Source organism: Ranitomeya variabilis, chromosome 4, assembly GCF_051348905.1.
Source record: "Ranitomeya variabilis isolate aRanVar5 chromosome 4, aRanVar5.hap1, whole genome shotgun sequence".
In the NCBI taxonomy this organism is placed as follows: domain Eukaryota; kingdom Metazoa; phylum Chordata; class Amphibia; order Anura; family Dendrobatidae; genus Ranitomeya; species Ranitomeya variabilis.
Window position 1 is genome coordinate 653,944,169 of NC_135235.1, and position 25,402 is coordinate 653,969,570.

Genomic DNA, 25,402 nt, shown 5'->3' on the forward strand with positions numbered 1-25,402 from the left:
AGGGCATCTGCGTTCCCGTGTAGCCTCTAAGGGCAACCTGAAATCCTGGAGGCCTAAGAACCACCTAGTCACCCGGGCATTCTTACCCTGTTTCTCCCTTAACCATATCAGAGGGTCATGATTGGACACGAGTTTGAACCTCTGGCCTAGTAGATCATACCTCAATGTATCCACTGCCGATTTTATGGGCAGACACTCCTCCATAATGGCATAATTTTTCTCACATGATGAAAGCTTCCGGCTCAGATATAGGATAGGAAGCTCTTCCCCATTTATATCCTGAAATAGCACGGCTCCCAACCCGACTTCTGAGGCATCCGTCTGGATCACAAACTCCTTGCTGAAGTCTGGTGCGACCAGAACCGGGTGTTTACATGGAGCCTGCTTCAGCTCCTGGAATGCCATCTCTGTGTCAGCAGTCCATTTAACTATGGTCGACATTTAAGAAGATCTGCCAATTGTGCAGTGATTATAGCAAAACTTGGGATGAACCACCAGTAATAGCCCACAATTCCAAGAAATGCCCTCACTTGCTTTTTGGAAATTGGTTGAGGCCACTTCTGAATCGCTTTCTTTTTTTTCTTTCTTTCTTTCAGAGATTTTATTTCTCTGCGGTTTAATTTCGCCCCTTCTGACGACATAGCCTAGGTACTTAGCCTCTTCCTTCCCTATGGCACACTTTTTATTGGATTTATGGTGAACCCCACACTTTTTAAAGCATCCAGAACCAACTGTACCTTTGGCAGATGACTAGCCCAGTGAGGGCTAAAGACCACAATGTCATCAAGGTACGCTGCGGCATACTTCTTATGTGGAGCCATGATCTGATCCTTCGCCCTCTGGAAGGTGGCTGGGGCCAATAGCCTTTCGTCAGGTCCATGGTTGTAATGTACCTCTCGGGTCCAAGCCACTCAATGAGTTCGTCCACATGAGGCATCAGGTAAGCATCAAAACTAGAGACTTCATTCAGCCTGCTGTAGTCGTTGCAAAATTGCCACTCACCATTGTGCTTCAGCACGAGGATGATGGGACTCGACCATCTACTTTTCGACTCCTCTTCACCTCATTTGATATCTCCTTTTTCCGAATTTTATAGGGCTTGAGGTTCACCCTTCGGCCGGAGACACACTGCTGCGAGATACGGCCGAGTCTCGCTGGTTAAAAATAAGCTGTGGCACCTGCACTCCGGAGCGGAGCGTGCAGCTCCATGTATTGCTATGCAGCTGCACACTCCGCTCCGGAGTGCAGGTGCCACAGCTTGCTTTTAACCAGCGAGACTCGGCCGTATCTCGCAGCAGTGTGTCTCTGGCCTTAGTAGGAGGCAGTGGTCAACTGTGTCGAAAGCAGAGGACAGGTCTAGAAGGAGGAGTATACAGTATCGTATGTTGTCTTTGGCTGTAAGTAGGTCGTTAGTAATTTTGGTCAGAGCTGTCTCAGTGGAGTGATGGGGGCGGAAAACAGATTGTAAATCGTCAAAGAGCAAGTTAGATGAGAGGTGAACATGTGGCTCCGCTCCGTACACCTCGTACACACGCGGCTCCGCTCCGTACACATGCGGCTCCACTCTGTACACCTCGTACACTTGCAGCTGTGCTCCGTACACCTCGTACACATGCGGCTCCGCTCCGTACACCTTGTACACAGGCGGCTCCGCTCCGTACACCTCGTACACACGCGGCTCCGCTCCGTACACCTCGTACACACACGGCTCCGCTCCGTACACCTTGTACACAGGCGGCTCCGCTCTGTACACCTCGCACACACACGGCTCCGCTCCGTACACCTCGTACACAGGCGGCTCCGCTCCGTACACCTCGTACACACACGGCTCCGCTCCGTACACCTTGTACACAGGCGGCTCCGCTCCGTACACCTCGCACACACGCGGCTCTGCTCCGTACACCTCGTACACACACGGCTCTGCTCCGTACACCTCGTACACATGCAGCTCTGCTCCATACACCTCGTACACACACGGCTCCGCTCCGTACACCTCGTACACACACGGCTCTGCTCTGTACACCTTGTACACACACACGGCTCTGCTACATCCACCCTGTAAACCCCTCCTGACCCCACACATAAACTTCCCCTCCTCCAGCACCATGACAACCAGCACAGCAGAGTCCTGCATACACTGAGGCCCCTGATCATGTGACCCCTGACTCCTCCCATCCTGTGACCTCATCACAGGTCCTGTGCGCACAGAGCAGCCATATATGTGGTGTGCGGCTCTGCAGGTGGAGGTAGGTGCTGGAGATTCCCCATTACTGGGCAGGGGGCAGTAACCCCTCCATTCCCGGAGATAGTGCCCCCAGCTCCGCCATGTGTATATGTACAGTAATAGGACGCTGGCTGTGCTCATGTATACAGGGGAGGGCGCTCTGGTTCGGGGGCAGATGACGCTTTCTCTCTGGGGTGGAGGTTTGGAGGACGGTGCTCTCTTTGGAGCGCTGCACCCGCTGACCCTGCAGGAGCCCAGAGCGCACACAGTGTCAGTGCAGACAGGCTCTCATCCCCCTCTCCTGTTGGTCGCCCCCTGCTGTGTGCTCCTGTTTGCTGTGTCTGCACTGACACTGTGTGAGCTCTGGTCTCCAAAGCGAGCATGGTCAGTCACACCAAGGAGTGTGGAGGACAGTAATTATGGGGGCAGAATGGTCCCTAATTTACATATGTAATATAATTTTTTTGTGTAAACGCACGTAACAATATTTTGAACTTTTGACTTTCAGGCTTCATATCTCACCATCCGCTGCTGCTTTGATTGTGAGACTACCATCATTTTATAGACAATCATCTTGCCTATCTCATACTCAAAATTGACTTGCAGCTATTTAGCATATGAAACATATAGAAGAAAACATGCACAAAAAAAAATGATATACAATAAAACACTGAATAGCCAAGTATTATTTAACCCCTTCGCGACATGCGTCGTACTAGTACTGCACTGCCGGCACTGCATTTGTGCCAGCAGCAGTACTAGTACGGCGCACCGATCACCGCAGTCTCGCGCTGAGCGCCGCGGTGATCGGGTGCGGGTGTCAGCTGTATATGATAGCTGACACCCCGCAGCAATGCCCACGATCGGCGCTAGCACCGATCGAGGGCATTTAACCCCTCTGATGCTGCTGTCAGTAGTGACAGCGGCATAGAGGGGGATCGCGCAGGGACGGGGGCTCCCTGCGCTCTCCCACCGGAGCAACGCGATGAGATCGCGCTGCTCCAGTGATCCGGAAGGAGACCCAGGATCCAAGATGGCCGCAGGACTTCTTCCGGGTCATGGAATGACCTGGCTAGCCGGCGCCTGCTGAGAGCTGCTGAGAGCAGGCGCCGGAAAGCCTCCTGATCTTGCCTGTCAGATCGTTGATCTGACAGAGTGCTATGCGCACTGTCAGATCAACGATCTGATCTAATACAGTGATGTCCCACCCTGGGACAATGGTAGAAAGTAAAAAAAAAAAAAAAATACAATGTATAAAATAAAAAAAATCCCCAAATAAAGGAAAAAAAAACATTTCCCAGTAAATCCATTTATTTATGTAAATTAAAAAAAAACAATAAAAGTACACATATTTGGTATCGCCGCGTCCGTAACGATCCGCTCTATAAAACTATCCCACTAGTTAACCCCTTCAGTGAACACCGCAAAAAAAAAAAAAAAAGGCAAAAAACAACGCTTTATTATCATACAGGCGAACAAAAAGTGGAATAACACGCGATCAAAAAGACGGATATAAATAACCATGGTACCGCTGAAAACGTCATCTTGTCCTGCAAAAAAAAAGCCGCCATACAGCATCATCAGCAGAAAAATAAAAAAGTTATAGCTCTCAGAATAAAGCGATGCAAAAACAATTATTTTTTTATATAAAATAGTTTTTATTGTGTAAAAGCACCAAAACATAAAAAAATTATATAAATGAGGTATCGCTGTAATCGTACTGACCCGAAGAATAAAGCTGCTTTATCAATTTTACCACACGTGGAACGCTATAAACGCCCCCCCCCCCTAAAAGAATTTCAGGAATTGCTGGTTTTTGTTCATTCCGCCTCCCAAAAATCGGAATAAAAAGCGATCAAAAAATGTCATGTGCCCGAAAATGGTACCAATAAAAACGTCAACTCGTCCCGCAAAAAACAAGATCTCACATGACTCTGTGGGCCAAAATATGGATAAATTATAGCTCTCAAAATGTGGTGATGCAAAAACTATTTTTTCCAATAAAAAGCATCTTTTAGTGTGTGACAGCTGCCAATCATAAAAATCCGCTAAAAAACCCGCTATAAAAGTAAATCAAACCCCCCTTCATCACCCCCTTAGTTAGGGAAAAATAAATACATTTTTTTAAATTTTATTATTTCCATTTTCCCATTAGGGTTGGGGTTAGGGCTAGGGTTAGAGTTGGGGTTAGCGTTTCAGTTAGAATTGGGGGGTTTCCACTGTTTAGGCACATCAGGGGCTCTCCAAACGCGACATGGCGTCCGATCTCAATTCCAGCCAATTCTGCTTTGAACAAGTAAAACAGTGCTCCTTCCCTTCAGAGCTCTGCCGTGCGCCCAAACAGTGGTTTCCCCCCCATATACGGGGTATCAGCGTACTCAGCACAAATTGGACAACAAATTTTGTGGTCCAATTTCTCCTGTTACCCTTGGGAAAATAAAAATGTGGGGGCTAAAATATCATTTTCGTGGAAAAAAATATATTTTTTATTTTCACGGCTCTGCGTTATAAACTGTAGTGAAACACTTGTTGGTTCAAAGTTCTCACAACACATCTAGATAAGTTCCTTGGGGGGTCTAGTTTCCAATATGGGGTCACTTGTGGGGGGTTTCTACTGTTTAGGTACATCAGGGACTCAGCAAATGCAACATGACGCCTGCATACCAATCCTCCTAAGTCTGCATTTCAAACGGCGCTCCTTCCCTTCCGAGCTCTGCCGTGCGCCCAAACAGAGGATCCCCCCCCATATATGGGGGTATCAGCGTACTCAGGACAAATTGGACAATAACTTTTGTGGTCCAATTTCTCCTGTTACCCTTGGGAAAAAAAAAATTGCGGGCTAAAACATCATTTTGTGGAAAGAAAAAAATGATTTTTTAATTTTCACGGCTCTACATTCTAAACTTTAGTGAAACAATTGGGGGTTGAAAGTGCTCACCACACATCTAGATAAGTTCCTTTGGGGGTCTTCTTTCCAAAATGGGGTCCCTTGTGGGGGGTTTCTACTGTTTAGGCACGTCAGGGGCTCTCCAAACGCGACATGGGTTCCGATCTCAATTCCAGCCAATTTTGCATTGAAAAGTCAAACGGCGCTCCTTCCCTTCTGAGCTCTGCCATGCGCCCAAACAGTGGTTTATCCCCATATATGAAGTATCAGCGTACTCAGGACAAATTGCACAACAACTTTTGGGGTCCAATTTATCCTCTTACACTTGGGAAAATAAAAAATTTGGGGCGAAAAGATAATTTTTGTGAAAAAATATGATTTTTTATTTTTACGGTTCTGCATTATAAACTTCTGTGAAGCACTTGGTGAGTCAAAGTGCTCACCACACCTCTAGATAAGATCCTTAGGGGGTCTACTTTCCAAAATGGTGTCACTTGTGGGGGGTTTCAATGTTTAGGCACATCAGGGGCTCTCCAAACGCAACATGGCGTCCCATCTCAATTCCAGTCAATTTTGCATTGAAAAGTCAAATGGCGCTCCTTCGCTTCCGAGCTCTGTCATGCGCCCAAACAGTGGTTTACCCCGACATATGGGGTATTGGCGTACTCAGGACAAACTGTACAACATCTTTTGGGGTCCATTTTCTCCTGTTACCCTTGGTAAAATAAAACAAATTGGAGCTGAAGTAAAAATTTTGTGAAAAAAAAGTTAAATGTTCAATTTCTTTTAAACATTCCAAAAATTCCTGTGAAGCACCTGAAGGGTTAATACAATTTTTGAATGTGGTTTTGAGTACCTTGAGGGGTGCAGTTTTTAGAATGGTGTCACTTTTGGGTATTTTCTGTCATATAGACCCCTCAAAGTCACTTCAAGAGTGAAGTGGTCCGTAAAAAAAAATGGTTTTGCAAATTTTGTTGCAAAAATGAGAAATCGCTGGTCAACTTTTAAACCTTATAACTCCCTAACAAAAAAAAATTGTTTCCAAAATTGTGCTGATGTAAAGCAGACATGTGGGAAATGTTGTTTATTAACTATATTATGTGATATAACTCTCTAATTTAAGGGCATAAAAACGAAAAATTTGAAAATTGCTAAATTTTCATAGTTTTCGACAAATTTCTGTTTTTTTCACAAATAAATGCTAGTCATATCGAAGAAGTTTTACCACTATCATAAAGTACAATATGTCACGAGAAAACAATGTCAGAATCACCAGGATCCGTTGAAGCGTTTCAGAGTTATGACCTCATAAAGTGACAGTGGTCAGAATTGTAAAAATTGGCCCTGTCACTTAGGTGAAAACAGGCTTCGGGGTGAAGGGGTTAAACGTAGATTTGCGTGGTAACGACAGAGAACCGGTAAGAAAAAGGGAGCACCACAGCTGCACATGATGCCACAAAATAAGGTGAAAGGAATGATGCACAGTGCAATAAGAAGAAATGTGAAGAAATAAATAATGATGTGTTAGTGAAAAAACCCAATCGCTGGCGAGTAATAACTCAAATGACCAGGGGGAACCAACATCTACATAAGGTAAGATCAGGGTAAATTAATTACAGCCTGTGCAGAGCATAGTTACCTGGAAGCTGTGGTGCCACCACCCCAAAGCGCGTTTCGGCAATCGTGCCTTCTTCTAGGTGAGTTTTATTTTTATTTTTTACTTTGAGACAGGGTCACTTGAATGTTTACAATTTTTCTGTCCCTATATTTGTTTTTATTTAGCATATGATTAGTTATGCAGATTCTTGTGATGTCACTGCATTGTTAGGGTATGTTCCCACAATCAGTAAACGCTGCGGGTTTGAGGCTGCGTACATCCGCACTGTCAAACTCGCAGCGTCCAGATGTTACAGCATAGTGGATGGGATTTCATGAAATCCCATCTCTACTATGCTTTCAGAGACACAGGCGGCAGACCTGCGTACACACACATGCGGCTCGTCTTTCCAGACCTCAGCATGTCTGTTTACGATGCGGAGATGCTCCGTCCCCGCAGCGTAAATTTCTCAATGACTATTATTAGATGCGGTAAAACCGCATATTAGTCACATGCGTAATAACTGCGGGAACGCAGCTTACTACGCATGTGTACTAACTTAGGCCGGTTTCACACGTCAGTGGCTCCGGTACGTGAGGTGACAGTTTCCTCACGTACCGGAGCCACTGACACACGTAGACACATTAAAATCTGTGCAGATGTCATTGATTTTTTGCGGACCGTGTCTCCGTGTGCCAAACACGGAGACATGTCAGTGTTCGTGGGAGCGCACGTATTACACGGACCCATTAAAGTCAATGGGTCCGTGTAAAACACGTACCGCACACGGATGTTCTCCGTGTGCCGTGCAGGAGACAGCGCTCCAGTAAGCGCTGTCCCCCCTCACATGGTGCTGAAGCCGCCATTCATATCTTCTGTGCAGCAGCGTTTGCTGTAGAGAAGATATGAATAATCCATTTTTTTAGTGGTATTTCGTGTTTAATATAAAGCTCCATGTCCCCACCCCCTGTGCGCCCCCCGCTGTTCTGAAAATACTCACCTGGCTCCCTCGTTGGCTGTCGCTGCTTCCTGTCCTGGCCGCACCTTCTACTGTATGCGGTCACGTGGGGCCGCCGATTACAGTCATGAATATGCGGCTCCACCTCCCATAGGGGTGGAGCCGCATATTCATTACTGTAAATGAGCAGCCCCACGTGACCGCATACAGGAGAAGCTGCGGCCAGGACAGGACACTGCGAGGGAGGCGGGTGAGTATTTTCAGAACAGCGGGGGGGCGCACAGGGGGTGGGGACATGGATCTTTATTTTAAACACGAAATACCACTAAAAAAATTGATTATTCATATCTTCTTTACAGCAAACGCTGCTGCACAGAAGATATGAATCGCGGCTTCAGCACGATGCAGGGGACAGCGCTAAACTTTAGCGCTGTCTCTCCTGCACGGTCCGTGTGGTACCCAGGCGGCACACGGCTGCCGCACGTGTGCCACACGGATGGCCTACGTGAGCTCACGGACACGGATAACTCCGGTACCGATTTTTTCCGGTACCGGAATTATGTGGACGTGTGAGACTGCCCTTAAAAAAGGTCTTAACTTGTGACCGCCGGAAGTTCGCGTCCACTGCAGTTCTCACATTGACTGAGATGACCTCGAGAACTGCAGTGCAGGTGACCGTTGGGGATAGACTTATCTCCAGTGGTCATCTACAAGCTCTGCTGGCTTTCCCTCTCTGATTTGGAAAATTGCGCGAGAGCCCATGCCATTTTAATTTTTAAATTATTTATTTAATTAAAAAAAAAGGAAAAGACAGTACATATTACTGACCTCTCTCTGCTTTCAGGAACTTCCTGTGTGGCCGATGTCACACTTATTAGTATGATGACTCACGCATCAACACCCGCACTCGGGACCGGAGTGTGCGGCTGTATGTACAGTATTTCAATGCAGCCCGCACACTCCAGTCCCGAGTCCCGTCGCATCACACTCGAAAGTGTGACACCGGCCTGTCACGTACTTCCGGATGTGACACAAGATTCACCATTATTTAAATTAGAACATATGCATAATAAGCTGCGTTCCCGCAGTTATTACGTATGTGACTAATAATTAGATGCGGTTTTACCACATGATAGTCTATAGGAAATTTGTGCTGCAGGGACTGTGCATCTCCGCATCGTAAATAGACATACTGTGGTCTGGAAAGACGCGCTGCATGTCCATTTACGCAGGTCTACCGCCTGCGTCTTTGAACGCATAATGGACATGGGATTTCATGAAATTCCATCCACAATGCTGTAACATCTGGACGCAGCGTCCAACCCGCAGCGTTTACTGACTGTGTGCACATACCCTAATATATCTGCAAACAGGAAATAACTTTTTTTTTCCTTCCCAGAAGCCAACTTTCAATAAGCTTTATTTCAAGTGATAAAAAACGCATGCAATGAAAAAGGGCATCAAAGTTGCATTTCGAAAAAACGCATGTAGAACGCGCATCAAGAACACAGGTGACCTGCCAGTGACCTCAGATGCAGATTTCACCTGCGTGAAATCCTGAGCAAATACTGAGCCAATCCTGACCATGGAAACATACCCTTACTGTTTTGCTTCTGCAGGTACAAAAATATTTGTCTTGCTGTATATTACAAAATATGTTCTCCTTGTAGATTGTGAGCCTTCGCGGGCAGGGTCCTCTCTCCTCCTGTACCAGTTATGACTTGTATTGTTTAAGATTATTGTACTTGTTTTTATTATGTATACCCCTCACATGTAAAGCGCCATGGAATAAATGGCACTATAACAATAAATAATAATAATAATATGCCCTAATAGCTCAGTGTGGTATTAGGTTGATTCCCAAGTGAAAGGTCACTGGTTTGAATCGAGGAGCAGCTGTGAAGATTTCCCATGAAAAGAGAAATCGCTTCATCCAGCTCATCGATAGCGGCCTCTCAGCCCCAAAAATTGCCAAACTGCATCATGTAAATGACATGACAGCTGGAAGAATACGAAATTAGGTCTGTCCATCCATTTAAGAGCCAAGAGGTGGATGTCCAGTCAAAATATTGAAGTCAACAAGGGCTATTAGTTCTGGCACGACGAACACTGCAGTGGAGGAGGCTCGTATCTTTCGTAAGAGTGAGATAACAGACGTCCATGCAAGCAGCGTGCGATACACATTACACAAACCTGGAATGGTGGTCCTAAGAAAGGTGAAGAAGCCTCGACTTCATTATTGTCATAGGAAGTGTTGACTCGTGTTTGTGAAAAAAAAAAAAAAAAGTATGAAAAGTGGACAGTAGAAGATTGAAAACAGGTGATTTGGACCAATGAGATCAAAGTCAGTAGATAAAGCTCTGAAGGGTGCAAGTGGATCTGGAAGAAACACGGAAAAAAGGTGCTAATGGATTGAGAAATTGAAAGAAACATCAAGTTTCTGTGGAGGAAGCCTAATGATATGGGGTTGTTTCACAGCCAAAGATGTTGGTTTCTTGACCAGAATCAATGGTGGTCTCAATGCTAAGCTACGTGAGTATCTTACAAGACGAGTTACGTCATACACTTGAGTTCTATAGATAAGAAAAGGCCGACTTATTGTTCCAGCAGGACAAAGACCTGAAACAAATGTCAAGATTGGTGAACAATTGGTTCAATTAGAATGAAGTCCCATCCACGTTTCATCTTCAATGCCCTTGCTGATGGAAGGAGGTTTGCACTTAAAATCTCACGATACATGGCCCCATTCATTCTTTCATGTACACTGATCACTCATCCTGGTCCCTTTGCAGAGAAACAGCCCAAAAGCATGATGTTGCCACCCCCATGCTTCACAGTAGGTATGGTGTTCTTTGGATGCAACTCGGCATTCTGTCTCCTCCAAACACGAGTTTTGTTTCTACCAAACAGTTCTACTTTGGTTTCTTCAGACCATATGACATTCTCCCAATATACTTTTGGATAATCCAAATGCTCTCAAGTAAACTTCAGATGGGCCCGGACATGTACTGGCTTAAGCAGGAGAACACGTCTGGCACTGCAGGATTTGATTCCTTGGTGGCGTAGTGTGTTACTGATGGTAGCCTTTGTTACCGTGGTCTCAGCTCTATGCTGGTCATTCACTAGGTCCCCCCATGTGGTTCTGGGATTTTTGCTCACCGTTCTTGTGATCATTTTGACCCCATGGGGTGAGATCTTGCGTGGAGCCCCAGATCAATGCAGATTATCAGTGGTCTTGTATGTCTCCATTTTCTTCTTATTGCTCCCACAGTTGATTTGATCACACCAAGCTGCTTGCCTATTGCAGATTCAGTCTTCCCAGCCTAGTGCAGGGCTACAATTTTGTTTCTGGTGTCCTTCAACAGCTCTTTGGTCTTCACCATAATGGAGTTTGGAGTGTAACTGAGGTTGTGGACAGGTTTTATACTGATAACAAGTTCAAATAGGTGCCATTACTACAGGTAATAAGTGGAGGACAGAGGAGCTTCTTAAAGAAGAAGTTACAGGTCTGTGAGAGCCAGAAATCTTGCATGTTTTTAGGTGACCAAATACTTATTTTCCACCATATTTTGCAAAATAAATCTTGCCAAATCAGACAAGGTGATTCTCTGGATTTGCTTTCTCATTTTGACTCTCATAGTTGAGGTTTACCTATGATGTCAATTACAGGTCTCTCTCATCTTTTAAAGTGGGAGAACTTGCAAAATTGGTGGCTGACTACTATTTTTCCCCACTGTATATGTATGTCAAAATTACTGGTATTGTGAACAGTTAAGTAAGTTGAAGATTAAATGATCTCTAAAAGGCCTAACTTTAAAGATGACACATTTCCATTGTATTTTAGGCAAAAAATATATATAATATAAATTATATTATTAGTTTTACAGTTTGGAAAATTCTTCCACTACTGCTTTGAGGTCTAATAACAGAGTTTCGATGATATTCAGATCAAGGGGCTATGAGGGCCATTGTAAAACCTTCAACCTGTGTCTTTAAAGGCAGTCTGTTATTCAATTTGACGTGTGTTTAGCATCATTATCCTTTTCTGGAAGCCAACCACTTAACTATTTCAGCTTTTTTTTTTTACAGCTAGTGTTTTGTTTGCATCAAAAATTTGTTGAAATGTCATTGAATCCATTCTTCCCCGTGACATTTGCTGCAACGCAGCCCCAAAGCATGAATGATTCCCCCCATGCTTAAACGTTGGCAAGATGTTCTTTTTCTGTGCATGTGTATGTATTGTGATGCAGCGGTATGACCATACACAGTGAAACGGCAGTGACCCAAACAAGTTCAAACAAAACGTTATTTTATTGTGTTACTTCACACAGTCAATATAGTATACGGCTTCTTCATACAGTCCATTAATAATGCATGGCTATATGACACAGTCAATACACAGGCCGAACTTCCCTCTGTCCAGTTTCCGTGGGTGACCGCACGCCGGTAACAAGTCTCTGTACTCACTCAGCGCACTGCACTCTTTATCCTCTGGTATACAGCCGGGTACACGTAAGACAGCCCAAGACGCAGGGTGTCAGGCTCTCTGGTTCCTTTAGACTCTGTGCTGCTCCTCACAGAAAGAGCTCTGCAGACAACTGTCCTGTCTGCTTCCAAGAACACACTGACACACTTCCCCCACTACTACAGGGCTTTTTAATCAGTCACTGCTTCACTATTCTAATTACAGCCACACCTGTGTCTGTAGTACGCCCTCATGGCCTCACTATGCTTTCATGCACATTCTGCAGAGCAGATACAGCGCTCCCTAGCTATACCAGGGGTCACTGCCTCACATATCCTCCCCCCCTGTTCATACCTGTGGGGTTGAACATTTACCCCGTAAGGGCGAAAGACAGGGCATCGGTATGCCCCCCTGACATCCCCGCTCACTACATTAAGAAACCAAAGTAGGGACCGGAACCATCGACTGGCGCATGCATCCCTCCCCTTTGCGTTTCTCCTCCATATTTCATTACGGGACCACCCATCCCGATCTCCATCGCAGAAGCCAAACCCTCTTTTCTGATTAACCGCAGATTTGGGCCAGTTTTGGGTGGTCTTTACTTTGTTTACTTCAGGTTCGCTAACCCCCACGGGTCATCCTGTCACCTAAGTACTTATCTGCTTTCGGGCCCCTGGTACCGCTTCTTCTGTACCCTTACCTGTGCCTCAGTGACTATATCACGCTGAAACGCCGCTGACCGCGCTGGCAACTCTGAGCATATATCTGTACTATGCCGCACCCGAACCGGAGCCTCTCGACACTTTTGTCTAGCGAGCGCTCTATCTAATTTACCCTGACCCCCGGCCCCATCCTTTACCGGTGCCAGAGGGTTCCTCGTGCGCACGTCCCTTGTCGCCTCTGCGATCATACACTCTCGACTCTTCTCATACCTGTGTCTTTTATATCTGCATCTCCGAAAGGGACCCTGGATCTGAGCTGTCCCAACCTTACCAGGGAACACCTCTAGCTCAGGGTTCAATGGGGTCCCCACAACCTCTATTGCCACAACCTCTAGAGGGAGCCTATCGGGATTACACTCTAATCCTAAATTGGTGACCCCTGTTGCATACATCTTAGGATCTTCGGGTTCTACGCCTGAAACAACATCTTTAGCTTCTCCTGCCGCTACCTCTAGGGGGAGCCTATCGGGATTACACTCTGTCCCTAGGTTGGCGACCCCTATGGCAGGTATTTCAATATCTTTAGGTTCTGCACCTGGTATAACTTTTTCCATGAGAGGGTTTACCCTGGTCTCCCACAGGAACCAAAACAGGGGAAAATCTCTTCCCAACACAGTCCCATAGGGAAGGGTCTTTGCCACTCCCACCACATGTCTAATGTCTCCACATGGTGTACAAACATTGACCTCCGCGGTGGGATACTCCCGGATTTCCCCATGGATACCCATCACCTCCACTTTCTGTCTGTTGGTGTTGTCCCCAGCAATAAGGGAGCGATGGACCAGAGTCACTTTACTCCCCGTGTCCAGGAGAGCCTCTGGTCGGCACCCATTCACAAGTACCTGGCTCAATTCTGGTTCGCCGCCAGCTGTGCCCGTAGTGGTGATACAGACAGGCTGGGCACACATAGACTCCTGACCAGTGTTCCCACAGTCCATGGGCTTAGATGTTACCGAACAGTTACTAGCCCCATGGCCGGGCTCTGGTGCAACGTCCTGAGTGGACTTATACCGCTCAATCAATTCTATCAGCAGTTCCAGTTGACATAGGTCCCTTAGCCCGATCCAAAGCTGCATGGCGGGAGGCAGAGCCCTCACCATCCGATCAGCCACGATTCTCTCCATCAACTCATATGGAGAACAGAGCTCAGGCTGGAGCCACTCCTCCACCAATTGCAACAAGTCACTTGCTTGAGACCTGGCAGACCGAGTCTACGTAGGACCACTGGTACAACCAATGATCGCCCATTACCTTTGTGGTCTCTTCAGGACTCTGCTGTTCACCCCTCACATTAGAGGTCTCCACTTTACATCGTTGAAGCTTTGCTAGCTCCCTGTGCAGTGTCTCCTGCTGCTGCTGCAAAATCTCTTGCTGGGAATGTTGAAACTGCAGCGTCTCTTGTTGAAGCCTTTGCTGACTGAGCACAACCTGCTCCAAAAGTTCCTCCATTTTTCCAGCAGACTCACACAACAATCTACAGCACTCTCTGGGGGTTTGCCTTAGTTCACATGGCCCGCATTCTTTCCACCAAATGTGATGCAGCGGTATGACCATACACAGTGAAACTGCAGTGACCCAAACAAGTTCAAACAAAACATTATTTTATTGTGTTATTTCACACAGTCAATATAGTATACGGCTTCTTCATACAGTCCATTAATAATGCATGGCTATATGACGCAGTCAATACACAGGCCGAACTTCCCTCTGTCCAGTTTCCATGGGTGACCGCACGTCGGTAACAAGTCTCTGTACTCACTCAGCGCACTGCACTCTTTATCCTCTGGAGTGCAGCCGGGTACACGTAAGACAGCCCAAGACGCAGGGTGTCAGTCTCTCTGGTTCCTTTAGCCTCTGTGCTGCTCCACACAGAGAGAGCTCTGCAGACAACTGTCCTGTCTGCTTCCAAGAACACACTGACACACCTCCCCCACTACTACAGGGCTCTTTAATCAGTCACCTCTTCACTATTCTAATTACAGCCACACTTGTGTCTGTAGTACGCCCTCATGGCCTCACTACGCTTCCATGCACATTCTGCAGAGCACATACAGCACCCCCTAGCTATACCAGGGGTCACTGCCTCACAGTATGTGTGTGTATATATATTCACACAAAAAGGAAATATCCTACGTGTATTGTCAGTAGGGTGCAGCTTCACCAAGGGCAAAATGTATTTGCAAGTGGCTTACAAAATCATCTACACTGGGGGAAATAAGTATTTGATCCCTTGCTGATTTCATAAGTTTGCCCACTGACAAACACATGGACAGTCTATAATTTTAAGGGTAGGTTAATTTTAACATTGAGAGATAGAATATCAAAAATAAACCCAGAAAATCACAATGTGTATAAATTTATTTTCATTTTGCACTGAGAAATAAGTATTTGATCCCTCTGGAAAAAAATACCTTGTTGGCAAGCACAACAGTCAGATGTGTTTTGTAGTTGATGATGAGGTTTGCGCACATGTCAGGAGGAATTTTGGGGCACTCCTCTTTGCAGATCATCTCTAAATCATTAAGATTTTGAGGCTGTCGCTTGGCAACTCGGAGCTTCAACTCCCTCCATAAGTTTTCTATGGGATTAAGGTCTGGAGACTGGCTAGGCCACTCAGTGACCTTAATGTGCTTCTTTTTGAGCCACTGCTTTGTTGCCTTGGCTGTATGTTTTGGATCATTGTCTTGCTGGAAGACCCAGCTACGACCCATTTTTAAATTTTTTAATGTCCTGGCGGTGGGAAGGAGGTTGTCACTCAGGATTTTACGGTACATGGCTCCATCCTTTCTCCCATTGATGCAGTGAAGTAGTCCTGTGCCCTTAACAGAGAAACACCCCAAAACACAATGTTTCCAGCTCCATGCTTGACAGTGGGGACGGTGTTGTTTGGGTCATAGGCAACATTCTTCTTCTTCCAAACACGGCGAGTTAAGTTAATGCAAAGACCTCAATTTTTGTCTCATTTGACCACAGCACCTTCTCCCAATCACTAACAGAACCATTCAGGTGTTCATTGGCAAACTTCAGACGGGCCTGCACATGTGCCTTCTTGAGCAGGGGGACATTGTGGGCACTGCAGGATTTTAAACCTTTACGGTTTAATGTGTTAGCAATGTTTTCTTGGTGACTGTGGTCCCAGCTGCCTTGAGATCATTACCAAGTTCCCCCCGTGTAGTTTTAGGCTGATCTCTCACCTTCCTCATGATCAAGGACACCACACGAGGTGAGATTTTGCATGGTGCCCCAGATCGATGTTGATTGACAGTCATTTTCTATTTCTTCCATTTTCTTACTATTGCGGCAACAGTTGTCCTCACTCAGCATCTTACTTATGGTTTTGTAGCCCATTTCAGCTTTGTGCAGGTATATGATCTTGTCCCTGACAGCCATATACAGCTCTTTGGTGTTGCCCATGTTGTAGAGGTTAGAGTGTGACTGATTAATTGAGTAAGTGGACAGGAGTCTTTTATAAAGGTGACTATGTAAACCAGCTGCCTTTAATGCAGGTAACAAGTTGATTAGGAGCGTCTAATTGGTCTGTAGGAGCCAGAACTCTAAATGGTTGGTAGGGGATCAAATACTTATTTTTCACTGCAAAATGCAAATAAATTTATATAATTTATACAATTATTTTCTGGATTTTATTTTTGATATTCTATCTCTCAATGTTAAAATTAACTTACCCTTAAAATTATAGTCTGTTCAGGTCTTTGTCAGTGGGCAAACTTACAAAATCAGCAAGGGATCAAATACTTATTTCCCCCACTGTATATATGCACATAAATTACCTTAATACCAGTCGTGAGAGTTAATAGTTGGCGTTTTATGTGGCTTCATTGCACGCATGTAGAGAAACAACTTTCATTAAAGTTGCATGAAAGTCCGTAATGCTGACGTGCTCACTAAAAGTAAAACATGTCACCGGTTGCTGCAACAGTGCCCGCATGAACATCGATTGTAGACCGAAAAAAAGGTTTCTTTGCGTGTGTGTAGACTAGTCGTCTGCCTTCGACACAGTTGACCACTTCCTCCTACTTCAAATCCTCTTTTCCCTTGGCATCAAGGACATTGCCCTCTCCTGAATTTCCTCATATCTATCCAAATTTAATGTCTCTCACTCCCACATTACATCCTCGTTCCGCCTTCTCTTGTTGAGGGAGGATCTGAAGTGACCCTTCACGGTTGACTCAGTGATTTTCGAATTGATCCACAGGGCGTTGCCGGCAACTGAAAATGTCTAGACGGAGACGTGTGCCTCTGTTTGGGGGCAAGGTCTTCGTAGAACAATACACCCTCAGTTTCATGCCTTGTTTAGGTTGAAACAATCAAGGTCTCATAACAATTATGAACTTTTACCTAGTAACAAACTTTATCTCAAAACAGCAAGATGGAGTCCAAAAGCACAAAATGAAGCCTGCTTTAATTTTGATCTTAGTTTAACCAGGGCTGTGGAGTTGGAGTTAGTTTTGGTTGGAGTCGGAGTCGGTAGAAATGTACCGACTCCGACTCCAGCTTTAAAAAAAATGTATTAATATTTCATAATTGAACTTTCATATGAATTTTATAAATGTTACTCAAATATATATGTTCTATCAAACTATGAACAACAGTGATAAGCAGTTCTGCTGGAGATAGAGACATTTCTTACTTCTTGTGTGTCACTGTTCTCCACTGCCCTTATCTAATCTTATACTTGGTTAACCTCATGCTGCCCCAACCCCCCTACTTACAATGTATGAAACTGAAAGTGAAAATGTGTTGCAAATTCTTAGTAGTAAAGCTCCTCCTCTAGACTAGATGTTTACTAGGTGTGCATCTTCCGAGCATCTCACAGCTGCTACTCAGAAGAGGAAGACTGTAAGAAGTATTATCCTTTCAACAAACTTTGCATCAGTTAACTGTGAGTACATGAGGAATAACAGTATTACTGACCACTATATCAGTTGTATGACCTGGCAATAATGTTGTACAATTGTTTTTAGGAAAAACAATTGTCATTTGGATTGTGAATGCAGAATTAACCCCTTCACCCCCAAGGGTGGTTTGCACGTTAATGACCGGGCCAATTTTTACAATTCTGACCACTGTCCCTTTATGAGGTTATAACTCTGGAACGCTTCAACGGATCTTGGCGATTCTGACATTGTTTTCTCGTGACATATTGTACTTCATGATAGTGGTAAAATTTCTTCGATATAACTTGCGTTTATTTGTGAAAAAAACGAATATTTGGCGAAAATTTTGAAAATTTCGCAATTTTCCAACTTTGAATTTTTATGCCCTTAAATCACAGACATATGTCACGCAAAATACTTAATAAGTAACATTTCCCACATGTCTACTTTACATCAGCACAATTTTGGAACCAAAATTTTTTTTTGTGACGGAGTTATAAGGGTTAAAAGTTGACCAGCAATTTCTCATTTTTACAACACCATTTTTTTTTAGGGACCACATCTCATTTGAAGTCATTTTGAGTGGTCTATATGATAGAAAATACCCAAGTGTGACACCATTCTAAAAACTGCACCCCTCAAGGTACTCAAAACCACTTTCAAAAAGTTTATTAACCCTTCAGGTGTTTCACAGGAATTTTTGGAATGTTTAAACAAAAATAAACATTTAACTTTTTTTCACACAAAATTTATTTCAGCTCCAATTTGTTTTACTTTACCAAGGGTAACAGGAGAAAATAGACCCCAAAATTTGTTGTACAATTTGTCCTGAGTACGCTGATACCCCATATGTGGGGGTAAACCACTGTTTGGGCGCATGGCAGAGCTCGGAAGGAAAGGAGCGCCATTTGACTTTTCAATGCAAAATTGACTGGAATTGAGATGGGACGCCATGTTGCATTTGGAGAGCCCCTGATGTGCCTAAACATTGAAACCCCCCACAAGTGACACCATTTTGGAAAGTAGACCCCCTAAGGATCTTATCTAGATGTGTGGTGAGCACTTTGACCCAACAAGTGCTTCACAGAAGTTTATAATGCAGAGTCGTAAAAATAAAAAATCATATTTTTTCACAAAAATGATCTTTTCGCCCCCAATTTTTTATTTTCCCAAGGGTAAGAGAAGAAATTGGACCCAAAAAATTGTTGTGCAATTTGTCCTGAGTACGCTGATACCCCATATGTGGGTGTAAACCATTGTTTGGGCGCAGGGCAGAGCTCGGAAGGGAAGGAGCGCCATTTGACTTTTCAATGCAAAATTGACTGGAATTGAGATGGGACGCCATGTTGCGTTTGGAGAGCCCCTGATGTGCCTAAACATTGAAACCCTGTACAAGTGACACCATTTTGGAAAGTAGACCCCTTAAGGAACTTATCTAGATGTGTTTTGATAGCTTTGAATCCCCAAGTCTTTCACTACAGTTTATAACGCAGAGCCGTGAAAATAAAAATTCTTTTTTTTTTTCACAAAAATGATTTTTAGCCCCCAGTTTTGTATTTTCACAAGGGTATCAGGATAAATTGGACCCCAAAAGTTGTTGTCCAATTTGTCCTGAGTACGCTGATACCCCATATGTGGGGGGGGGACCACTGTTTGGGCGCATGACAGAGCTCGGAAGGGAAGGAGCGCCATTTGGAATGCAGACTTAAATGGATTGGTCTGCAGGCGTCACGTTGCATTTGCAGAGCCCCTGATGTACCCAAACAGTACAAACCCCCCACAAGTGACCCCATATTGGAAACTAGACCCCCCAAGGAACTTATCTAGATGTTTTGTGAGAACTTTGAACCCCCAAGTGTTTCACTACAGTTTATAACGCAGAGCCGTGAAAATAAAAAATCCTTTTTTTTCCACAAAACTTATTTTTTGGCCCCCAGTTTTGTATTTTCCCAAGGGTAGCAGGAGAACTTGGACCCCAAAAGATGATGTCCAATTTGTCCTGAGTACGCTGATACCCCATATGTTGGGGTAAACCCCTGTTTGGGCACACGGGAGAGCTCTGAAGGGAAGGAGCACTGTTTTCCTTTTTCAACGCAGAATTGGCTGGAATTCAGATCGGATGCCATGTCCCGTTTGGAGAGCCCCTGATGTGCCTAAACAGTGGAAACCCCCCAATTATAACTGAAACCCTAATCCAAACACACCCCTTACCCTAATCCCAACAGTAACCCTAACCACTCCTCTAACCCAGACACACCCAACCCTATTCCCAACCGTAAATGTAATCCAAACCCTAACCCTATCTTTAGCCCCAACCCTAACTGTAGCCCCAACCCTAGCCCTAACCCTAGCCCTAACCCTAGCAATAACCCTAGCCCCAACCCTAGCCCCAACCCTAGCCCCAACCCTAACCCTAACTCTAGCCCTAACTCTAGCCCTAACTCTAGCCCTAACTCTAGCCCTAACTCTAGCCCTAACTCTAGCCCTAACTCTAGCCCTAACTCTAGCCCTAACTCTAGCCCTAACTCTAGCCCTAACTCTAGCCCTAACTCTAGCCCTAACCCTAACCGGAAAATGGAAATAAATAAATTTTTCAATTTTTTTATTTTTCCTTAACTAAGGGGGTGATGAAGGGGGGTTTGATTTACTTTTCTAGCGGGTTTTTTAGCGGATTTTTATGATTGGCAGCCGTCACACACTGAAAGACGCTTTTCATTGTGTGGAGATCAGACTGAACCAAAGAATCCATCTTGTCTTGCTCCTGAGAAATCTGTTTTACAACAGGAAAACTTGAACAAACTTGACATTTCCTTTTATGGAAGTAATCACGCGCGCATTTCTCCTTGATATTGTAGCCTTTCATCCACATACCAGATGTTGTAACTTTTCACTAGAATAGATTTGCTTTGTAAGTGATTGTGAAATATGAGCGCTTGTGCGCATGTCTGTAAAATGCCTAACTTTTTACTATATAAAGAAGGGGCAGCGCCCAGTGAGGCAGGCGTGCTCCAGGGCTACCCCTGTTTATGAACACACAACCTTTGTGCTGCGTGTCATTTACTTGGATCCCTACATCCAGGAAGCCAGGGACGGAGAAGGACTCAACAATTGCAAAAAATATTTTTTGCGTTACCACATTTTGAGAGCTGTAATTTTTCCATATTTGAGTCCACAGAGTCATGTGAGATCTTGTTTTTTGTGGGACGAGTTGACGTTTTTATTGGTAACATTTTCGGACACGTGACATTTTTTGATCACTTTTTATTCCGATTTTTGTGAGGCAGAGTGATCAAAAACCAGCTATTCATGAATTTCTTTTGGGGGAGGCGTTTATACCGTTCCGCGTTTGGTAAAATTGATAAAGCAGTTTTATTCGTCGGGTCAGTACGATTACAGCGATATCTCATTTATATCATTTTTTTTATGTTTTGGCGCTTTTATACGATAAAAACTATTTTATAGAAAAAATAATTATTTTGGTATCGCTTTATTCTCAGGACTATAACTTTTTTATTTTTTTGCTGATGATGCTGTATGGCAGCTCGTTTTTTGCGGGACAAGATGACGTTTTCAGCGGTACCAATGTTATTTATATCAGTCTTTTTGATCGCGTGTTATTCCACTTTTTGTTCGGCGGTATGATAATAAAGCGTTGTTTTTTGCCTCGGTTTTTTTTTTTTTTCTTACGGTGTTTACTGAAGGGGTTAACTAGTGGGGCAGTTTTATAGGTTGGGTCGTTACGGACGCGGCGATACTAAATATGTGTACTTTTATTGTTTTTTTTAATTTTATTTAGCAAAAGAAATGTATTTATGGGAATAATATTTTTTTTTTTTTCTTTATTTAGGATATTTTTTTTATTTATTTTTTTACACATGTGGGGATTTTTTTTTAAACTTTTTTACTTTGTCCCAGGGGGGGACATCACAGATCATTGATCTGGCAGTGTGCACAGCACTCTGCCAGATCGACGATCTGCTGTGCAGGGCTGCAGGCTTACCAAGTGTCTGCTCTGAGCAGACACTCGGTAAGCCACCTCCCTCCCTGCAGGACCTGGATGCCGCGGCCATCTTGGATCCGGGACCTGCGGCGAGGAGGGAGGTAGGAGACCCTCGGAGCAACGCGATCACATCACGTTGCTCCGGGGGTCTCAGGGAAGCCCGCAGGGAGCCCACTCCCTGTGCGATGCTTCCCTATACCGCCGGTACACCGCGATCATGTTTGCTCGCGGTGTGCCGGGGGTTAATGTGCCAGGGGCGGTCCGTGACCGCTCCTGGCACATAGTGCCGGATGTCAGCTGCGATATGCAGCTGACACCCGGCCGCGATTGGCCGCGCTCCCCCCGTGAGCGCGGCCGATCGCGTATGACGTACTATCCCGACGGTGGTCATACGGGCCCACCCCACCTCGACGGGATAGTACGTCAGATGTCAGGAAGGGGTTAAAAACCTGAGAATGTCAAAGAAGCGTCACATTAAATCAGCTGTATTTGAACATTTCACCATCACTCAAGATAGAAAACATCATGTCTGTCAGTGTATGACAAATGATCCAGACGAAAACAAATGCTGTGAAGCCAAGATCAGTGCATATTCAGGCAAAGATAAAAATGCTCCTACCAGAGCTTCTAATCTAAAGAGACACTTACAGCGCTTTCATCCAGAAGTACTGAAAGCAGTGGATAAGAAAGACTGCATCCAAACCAATGAACCAGTGCCAAGCTCTTCCAGCCAAACAAAGGAGCAGAGAACTTTGCAGCCATCAGTTGCAAGATATTTTGTCAGTGGCAAAGTTACTGTGACAATGACAGTAGATACATTTAAAAAACAGATCATAGAGCTTGTTGTAAAAGATAGTGTGCCTATTTCATTATTTTCACGACCAGCTTTTATGTGTCTGAATGGGGAAATGGCCCGCAACCTTGGTGTTTCTCTGGAGAGAGAGAGAGTATTAGAAAATTAGTAATCGAAGAAGCTTTTAAACAAAAGGAAGAACTTAAAAAAAACTCTCAAGGGATGCTTTCTGTTTCTTAAAATGGATGCCTGCACACGTCACAGAGTGAACTACTTTGCCATCAATGTCCGATTTGTTTGTGACAAAAATGAAATGGTTACCAAGACATTGGCAGTAAAAGACACCAAAGCTCATCACACCAGTGAGTTTCTCCAGGTCTTGGTGGAAAAGGTTCTGCAAGACTATGAACTTAAAAAAGAGCAAGTTCTTTCTGTCGTAACTGACAATGCTTCAAATATGATAAGTACTATTAAGCTAATGAATGAGAGTAATGATGGTGACCAGCAGCTAGAAGAACATTCTGGGTCCACAGACATAGAAATGTTTGAAATAGAGGAACACAGTATTGTAACTGAGGAGCAAACTGAAGTTGCTTCAGATGAACCGCAACATGATAGTTTAGATGATCTTGTTGAAACTGTGTCAATACGTTCTTTCATTCATCACATACGCTGTGTTGTGCATACGCTACAGCTGGCTATAAGAGACAGTCTGCAAGAAGGATATGCTGCTGCACTGATTGGCAAGGTGAGAAAATTGGCTACTGTTGCCAGAACCCCTAAAGTTGACTCAATTTTGAAGAGACGTGCTGGAAAAGGGGCAATTATTGATCAAGCCACACAATGGGGCAGTACTTACTTAATGATTCAGCGCTTGGTTGAACTGAAAACCTTTCTTGTAGACATGGCTAACCCTCAACTGACGCTAAATGAAAGTCAGTGGAATCAGGTGACTGAGCTGGAAAAATTGCTAGAGCACCCATTTGCAGTGACTAAAAAATTACAAGCAGAGGACTTAACTCCAGGTATTTTCTTAAAGGAGTGGAAGAACCTGATGTTTCACCTGTCCCAAAGAGGAGGGTTAATTGCAAGTGGCATTGCTACATCAATGAAACGGAGAGAGGAGCTACTATTACAAAATAACATTCTTTTGGCGGCTGTTTATGTAGACCCAATGCATCGGATTCTTCTAGATGATCAACAGCTAACTAAAGGAAAAGAAGCTCTGTTTGAAATAGCAGTAAGGATGAAAGGGTTGCCGAACAGTCAGGAAAAACAAGAAGAATTTGGTCGTCCTGCCACATCTTCACCCTCATCAACTGATGAAGAATTTAATTTCGAAAAATATTTGGATCACAAGGACCGTGCAAAGCATTCCCGCATAGAAGAAGAGTCATCCCCATCAAAGAACACAGCCAGTACATTTCAGCAGAATTTTTCATGTGCACTAAAAGAAATTGAGAAATTTGACCGTTCATCAAAAATAACAGTGCAACAAGCGATTCCTCTGTATCCTGACATTGTCAGAGATGTTGCCCAAGTGGTTACTGCTTTGCCACCAACCCAAGTTAGTGTAGAGAGGTTGTTCTCTGCTCTCAAAATAATTAGATCAGATTTGAGGGCATCCATGAAGGAGGATCTGACAGAGGCAATACTTTTTCTGAGGACAAATTTATAGATTTTTTTCTTATTAACTGCATAAGTGTTTATTGCATATTTACTTACAAGAGTTTATAAAAGTTTATAAAAGTTATTTGCTATATTCTAATAAATATAGTTTTTGCTCTAAGTGGTCTGATTACTTATATGATGGTGAGAAACTGAATAAGCACGATGTTAATATTTTACAACAGTAAATTTATTGTTACGAATTGGCCATTTATGAAGGAGTCGGAACCTGATAAAATCCAGGAGTCGGAGTCGCAACTGTGGCTTACCGACTCCACAGCCCTGAGTTTAACCCTTCACACTCTGTTGGTGTCCCTCAAAAATGTATTCTGGGATCCCTACTCTTCTCTGTCTATACCTTTTGGCCTTGGACAACTCATAAATTTCCAAGGCTTCCAATACCATCTATACGCTTATGACACTGAGATCTACCACTCTGGCCAGACGTCACCTCTCTGCTGTCCAAAATCCTTTTCTTTTTTTATACATATTAGTCCATATGAATCTGAAAAGAACACATTCAAAGATCCAATATTACATAAGGCCCCCCAAGGATACCATACAGGCCACAGAATGTTTAGTTCAAAACATATAAAGTTTATTTGTAATCAATGAATACAATTATTTCATTTCTTTGACATCCATAATTACATACATGTGTAAGTACCTCCAATCCAACAAGCTGGTCATATATGCTAATTAGACAATCCCAAATTGCTGACGGCCAATTTTCTATCAAATAACTTGTTCCAAGTCAGATCACCTTATAAAAACCAGGATTTACATAAGTCTTCAGAGTAAATAAATCTGTTTTAATTTTAATTTACCAAAAATGCCAATATACATAAGTTTATAAATAGAACTGGCTAAGATGATACTCATATAATAATTAACAATTTTGTTAGCTTGTGAATGACCAGTTACTCAATTGAAGGTATAGGACTCATTATATACATTATTAGCAGAATAGCTGAAGCATAAATACCATATTTCTACCAGTGTGTAAATAATTCATTTCTAAGATCTAAATATGTAAGGCCCCTACTCAATAAGCGTGTGTGCTCAGCACCCCTACGCAATTGGCATATGGATTATTAACTAATAAATAGTAAAAATGTTGTATATATATTTACCTCTGCAAGCACATATGAGACCAGAGAAACCCCTACGCGCGTTTCGAAACCCCTACGCGC

The 25,402-nt window shown here is 43.9% G+C and overlaps 1 protein-coding gene across 1 annotated transcript in view; it reads left to right on the top strand.

Moving 5' to 3' along the window:
* The first annotated feature begins 2,107 nt into the window (after nt 1-2,107).
* LOC143767445 (uncharacterized) overlaps nt 2,108-25,402 on the top strand; it is a 40,183-nt gene continuing 16,888 nt past the window's right edge. Inside the window, exon 1 of the mRNA XM_077255781.1 lies at nt 2,108-2,246. The gene's annotated coding sequence lies outside the window, so the exon portion shown is untranslated. The remainder of the gene's footprint in view (nt 2,247-25,402) is intronic.